This window comes from Nannospalax galili, unplaced genomic scaffold, assembly GCF_000622305.1.
Source record: "Nannospalax galili isolate Female #2095 unplaced genomic scaffold, S.galili_v1.0 scaffold548, whole genome shotgun sequence".
Taxonomy (NCBI): domain Eukaryota; kingdom Metazoa; phylum Chordata; class Mammalia; order Rodentia; family Spalacidae; genus Nannospalax; species Nannospalax galili.
Window position 1 is genome coordinate 1711900 of NW_008358999.1, and position 6670 is coordinate 1718569.

Consider the following 6670-nt stretch of genomic DNA (forward strand, 5'->3'; position numbering starts at 1 on the left):
ACGGCGGCGCGTGGGGCTCCCACGGCCGGAGGCCGGCTCACAGCTGCCCCGGCAGCCGCCGCATCCAGCCGCCCGCGCCCGCCGGGCCAGCGATCTCAGTCCCGCCGGATGCACGGGAGGAATCCGGCCGCGAGCCTCTCACGTGGGAACGACTCTAGATTGCCCAGGGCTCCTCCTCCAGCTCCTTCCGGGCTGGAGAGGGCACCCGCTGGCCCCGCCCCGGACACGCCCTCTCCCCGCCCCTCCGCAGCGCCGGACTCTGCACCCCTGACCACTCCACGCGGCCCCAGTATGGTTATTCCTAGAGAAACTTATGGGAAAGGTAAATGGCTGGTATCACAGGGATCGAGAGTCACAGGACTCAAGCCTGGTCTTGGAAAGCCCCAAGTGCGCCAGAAGGAAGGGTGCAGGCCTGGCATGCCAGTGTACAAACGCACCACTCTGGTGACCTTCCAAGTGAAGTGACTGCCTAGTGTTAGCTGACGACCGGGCTTCTAGGTCAGACAAGCCCAGGCTGAGATGGCACCTTGTAGGGTCTGCGACTCTACATCGACCGCTGGAGTGGGCTGGAGTGGGTGTTCCTCTGTAAAGTGCTTTGCAGCTGGGGGACCCCTTTGATCTGGGATTATGATGCTCTTTAGAAGGACTAATTATCTCTCCACAACCCCAGGAGCCAGGACTAGCTTTCCCTTGCTGTAGACTCCAGGGAGCCAAACTGTGTAGCCAGGTGAGGCGTCAACACTGTTCTGGAGTCAGGACAAGCTCACTGCCCCCAATCCTTCTAAGCAGAATGTATCCCTGTTCTGGCTCTGTGACCTGTGGCTTCCCCTATCACTGCCTGAGCTGTGGGAATTTCTAGGCCACTGGCAAAAACGCTCTCCAACAAGTTGTGGGAACCAAATTACTTTCTCCCAAATCTGAAACCTTTTACAGTCCCTTTCCTGACAGTAGGCAAGGAACCCAGCCTCTCAACCACAGAGGTCTGGCCACTCACCATCATGGCCTTCCCAGCTTCTACTCCCTACTCCAATCACCCCCCACCCCCACCCCCTGGGAAACTGGCCCAGCTGTGGAGTTCACAGTAGTGCTGAGACCCTCCTCCCATTCCCTAACTGTGAGCACTGATCACCATGGAGGGCAGATGAACACACCACATCCTGCTGCTGGTGTCCTCAGCTGTGTAAGAAAATCGACTCATGGCTTAAGCATCCATGCAGCCCTGGAGGAAGGGCATGGACCCAGCACCAAGCAGCAATAGGTCCCCAGGCCCTCTGCATTTGCTGGGATAAGAAGAATGGAACAGAAGAAAGTTCTCTCAGAGCCGTTGAGGATGGAGAAGCAGGGAATGCCCTTGTCAGGCCCTGGATCTGGAGACATCTGCTTGTTGCCTGGACACCTCCAGGGACCCATGGGGGACAGGAAGCAGTGAGGTGGGTTATGCACTGAGTGTTGAGGGATGTTACCTTTGGACATTCAGGCTGTGTTCTTTTGACTTAACCTCCCCCTTGTGTCTCGGCTAGTTTTTTTTTTTTTTTTTTTTTTTTTTTTTTTTTTTTTTTTTTTTTAAATAACCTTGAATAGATGGAATGCACTTGAAGAATTCCCCAGCTCATGTCTGTGGGGCACTGTCTTGATTGCTAATTGATGCAGGAGGACCCAGACCCTGTGGGTGGTACCATCCCTAGACAGGTAGGCCTAGGCTGTATAAGAAAACTAGCTGAGCATGACCAAGCCAGTGAACCAGCCAACAAGCAGTGTTTCTCATGGTTCCTGCCTCCAGCATCCTGCCTCGTGTTCCTGTCCTGTGACCTGGAGTGTAAGCCCTTTCCTCCTCTAACTTGCTTTTGGTTGTGGTGTTTATTACAGCAATAGAAAGCAAATATGAACTCCTTGTCTATTAAACACTTAGAAAAGGTTGGGCATAATGGCTCAGCAAGCTAAAGCATATGTTCAAAGCCAACGTGGGCTATAGAGTGAGTTGCAGACTAGCCTGAGCTATAGTATAAGGCCCTGTCTGAGAAAACAAAAATGACAACAAAAAATAAAACCACTCACAGAGAAACATCCCCACCTTTACTAAAGTACAGAGAACTCTTTTGTTTTGTGTGTGGGGGGGGGTTGTTTGTTTGTTTGAGACAGGGTCTCATTATGTTGCCCTAGCTAGTCTAGAACTCACTGTGTAGCTGAGGCTAGCCTTGAACTTTCATTGATTCTCCTGCCTGAGTGTTGGGACTACAGGTGTAAGCCACCATGTCTGGCTGTTCTTCCATTCCTGTAAGAGACATGCTTTTCCCTTCAACTCCAGAACAAGAGAACATGCGTAGATAGCACTGGCTACTTGACTTTGGCATTGAGGAAACACTAGGGTGTGGTAGGGACTGTGAAGAAGAAGAGGCCACCAGCCCTGGAGGAGGCAGAGACACAGGAATGCAGGCCCAGTGATTCCAGATGTCCTTCTTAGTTTGGAATGCTGACAGTTCTTTACAGTTTAAGAAGAAGGAGACGGAGGAAGAATCACAAAGTAAGCATGTCTAGAAGTTTCTGTCTAGTCCACAGTCACCAAGGCTCTCTCTCCACAAAGACGCTTACACAAACTTCCCTGCTGCATTTCAATCATCCCAGTCAGAAGGGTCACAAGGTCACACACAGCCCTGGGGAATTTCTGCAGCTATCCTGACTCGGCAAAGCTAGGTCCTGGCACAGCATCTGTGTATGTGTATGTGAGGTTTGTGTGTGTGTGTGTGTGTGTGTGTGTGTGTGTGTGTGTGTATGTGTATGGAGATCAGAGGATGACCTTGGGTGTCATTTCTCAGGTGATATCTGAGGGGATATCCCTGTCCCCCCCGGTTGGCCTGAAACCAGCTGGCCTCAATTTCACAGAGATCTGCCTGCCTCTGTCTCCTGAGAGCTGGGATTAAAGGTGTCTGCCACTATGCCAGCTACATTTTGTTTCTGAGACAGGGTCCCTCCCTGGCCTACAGCTCACCACATAAGCCAGGGGGCCAGGCTGGCCGGGAGGCCCTTTCTCCACCTCTGGTATGCTGAGGTTATGAATGCATTCTGCATCCATTTTCTTACTTGGGTTCTGGGGATCGAACTCAGGCCGTTGCACGTTACCACTGAACCATTTCCTCAGCCCAATTTTATCTATCATCTATCTCTCTAAATCTATCAAACTAGGGGCCTCTTATTGCCCTGGAAGCCGGAAATACTGCATGTGCTAAGGATCTACAGGGAACTGGAGTGGTGCAGCTGGGCCTGGGGTTGTTTGCTCTGTCTGAGCTCAGCAGAACTGCAGAAGGGAGGACCCGGAGATTGTCAGACAGACAGTAGGGTCAGACAGGTTCCCATCAGCCCTGTGGCAACTCATTTACAGAGTAGAGGCAATGGTTGGAAAGTCAAAGAGGTGAGAGAGAAGTGTGGTCCAGCCAGCGGTGGGGGCCTGCTCTGGTTCTGCACCCTGAGGCCAGATGGTACCCCCTGACCCTGCCCTCAGGCTGACAGGGAGCCACGAAAGAAAACACAAAGGAGCCTGGGGACACAGGGGTCAGAGCAGGTCCTCCCACAGTGCCCCCTCATTCCCAGGCGGACTTTCTTTAAATCTCCAGCGCACTACAAACAAGTGGAGCTTCCGGAACAAAGCCCAGAAGCATCCTATTTAGCAACACAGTTACTTTTGCCAGCTGCTTTGACACTGCAGATTTGAGCCCATCAGAGGCCTCTGGGTACCCTTTCTAGACTGTTTCTATTGTGTTACCTATAAGAGATTGTACTTTATTTATTTTAAAATTTTTATGTATTATTATTATTATTACTGTGTGTATATGGAGAGAGAGAGGGGAGAGAGAGAGAGAGAGAAGAGGGGAGTGAGGTGTGCCCATGCCACTGCATGTGTATTGAGGTCAAAGGACAACTTTGTAGAGTCGGCTTTCCCCTTCCACCTTTATGTGGGTTCCTGGGATGGAACTCAGTTTACAAGACAAACTCTTTGCTGACCGCAGAATCTCAATGGACCCTTATTTATTTGATGTTTTAAAATATTTATCTGTTTTTATTTTATGAGTGTATGAGTGCTTTGCTTGCATGTATGTCCATGCACAGCAGTGATGGCAGAGGCTAGAAGAGAGCATCAGATCCCCTGGAACTGGAGTTATAAACAGTTGTGAACCGCCACATGGGTGCTGGGAACCGAACTGTCCTCTGCAAGAGCAGCCAGTGCTCTTAACTGCCGAGTTATCTTTCTGACCCCTTATTTATTTATTGGCAGGATCTCATGTAGTCTCAAACACTATGTAGGCAAAGATGACCTTAAACTTCTGATCGTCCTGCCTCCACCTCAAATGCTTGAATTATAAGCTTGGACCATCATACCTGGTTTCAAATATTGCTGGTGACTGAACCCAGGGTCTCGTGCTTTTGAAGAAAAGAACTCTAACAAAACTGAACTGCACCCCTAGGCTCCTGGAGAAGAGGTTCCATTGTAGCCTTTGGCCAACTTGTGACCATACCAACTCCAAAGGCCTGTGGCTAAGACATCCAAACAACGCAGTTTTCTGACACCCTTGTGAACTCCCCACCTGGCAAGACCTCTCGGGGAAGAGACTCGCATCAGCTGCAGTGCCAGTGACCCTCCTGGCTGGTGTGTGACCATGGATATGTGGCTTTCTATATCTGCATTTAAGCAAAAGCACATTGGAACACAGGCTTAGAGAGTGTGTAGGGAGAGGGGTTCTGGCCCATTACACTTAAAAACTTATCTCTGATTGATTTTATTTTTTAAAGATTTTTTTTATTTTTAAATATGTGTATATGTGAGTGCAGGTGCTGACAGAGGCCAGGGGCATTGGATCCCCCAGGAGCTAGAGTTATAGGTGGTTGTAAGTTCCCTGATGTGGTTGCTGGGAATTAAACGCAGGTCCTCTGGAAGACCAACAACAAGTGTTCTTAACCACTGAGCCATCTCTCTAGCCCTGATTTATTTGGTTTCATTTCATGTGTTTGAATTTTTGGCTTGAATGTATGTAAGTGCACCGCAGGGGTCAGAAGAGGGTATTGGATCTCCTGAAGTTATGGATGGTTGTTACCTGCCATGTGGGTGCTGGGAACTGAACCCAGGTCTTCTGGAAGAGTAGCCAGTGCTCTTTATCACTGAGCTATCTCTCTAGCCCCACATTACTTTTTTTTTTTTTTTTAAAGAAAAGAAGATAGGGTCTGATGTAGGCCAGGCTGGCCTAAGCTTACTGAAGAGTTGAGGCTGGCCTTAAACTCTTGCCTGCACCTCTTGAGTGCTGGGATTGTAGATGTGCACTACCATGAATAGCTTTTTTCACTTATTTTTATTCTTTCTCTTGGAGATTGTGTGTGTGTGTGTGTGTGTGTGTGTGTGAATGCTAACAGGAGGTGCATTAGCCTCCTACTGCTGTGTAACAAATCATACCAAATCAGACACAGTGGCATAAAACAAGGATCAATGACCTCACCGACTGTAAGGGTCAGGAATCCAGGTGTGGTGTCGCTGGGAGCTCTGGTTCCAGGTCACTCATAGATTTCAGAAAGGTGGCCTTTGGGGCTGTTGTCAGCTCAAGCTCACCTGGAAAATGCCTGCTTCCCGACTCGCTCCTGTGGTCAGTTCAGTTCCCCCTGGAGGAAGCTCGAGAGCCTCAGCCCACAGGAGACAGCTTGTGTCCCACAGAGGTTCTGAGAAAGAGCAAGGGCCAGTGCCCGGATGGATGCTCAACTTGGAAACGGCACCCATCCCCGTTTTCCTTTTCTGCTCCTCAGGGTGCGTCACCAGGTCTCACCAACACTTGAAGGGAAGGGGCTAAATGAGTGTTGACACCATGAGGAAGGACTCATGGGGCCATCTTAGGAGCTGCCCACTTCAGGAGGACATTTCTGGAGGGAGAGACCCCAAGGTTCAAATCCAGCTCTGGAACTCACTAACATGGGATCTCAGACAAATCATTTCATCCCTGGAGGCTCATTTCCTTGCCGCTAAGCAGTGATGTTTGCAGTAACTGCTGGCTGGGTTGAGTCTGCTGCGAGATGAGGCCCATGTCCACCCCTGCACTGTGTCTGGCTTACAGTGAAACCTCAAGACCTAGAAGGTGGGCCATTTCTTGGGGAGAGGGACAGGCAAGCCAGGCAAGCCCTCCAGTAATTTCTATGCATTTTGCCTTCTATTAGTGACTCTGGGGTGATTTGGAAGTGATTTATCAAGCCCTGGGCTACCTCTGTGGCCGAGGCCACAGGTGGGGAAAGTGTTAATCTCCCCTTCTTTCCTCAGTCACCCCAGCAGGATTCTGGGGCACAGGTGCAGAAGGGAGAATCAGATTGGATTTTCTCCCAGATTCTCCTCAGACCTGGTCCTCGGTGGGTGAAGGATCTGACCTGAGGTCCACTCCACCATCTGCCTGCCCAGGCTGGAGACTTTTGTCAGCCTGTCAGACTCATATCATACCCTTTGACTGTCTTCTTGGGACCCCAAATGGCCTGCCCTAGAGGCAGGAGGCTTAGCTCAGGCCTTGGGCAGAACAGGGCATTGGGAGCATTTTCCAGGGCGCAGCTGTCTCTGTGACCTGCTGCTCAGACTGTGCTAAGACGGGGTCTTGGTATGTTCTTTAAATACTTTTTATTACATTTTATTTACTTATTTTTATTATTTATTTAT

General features: G+C 50.0%; 1 protein-coding gene across 2 annotated transcripts in view; it reads right to left on the bottom strand.

Annotated features, from left to right (window-relative positions):
- Positions 1-6670, bottom strand: part of Kazn (kazrin, periplakin interacting protein) — a 434248-nt gene that overhangs the window by 156496 nt on the left and 271082 nt on the right. The gene's annotated exons all lie outside the window — the stretch shown is intronic.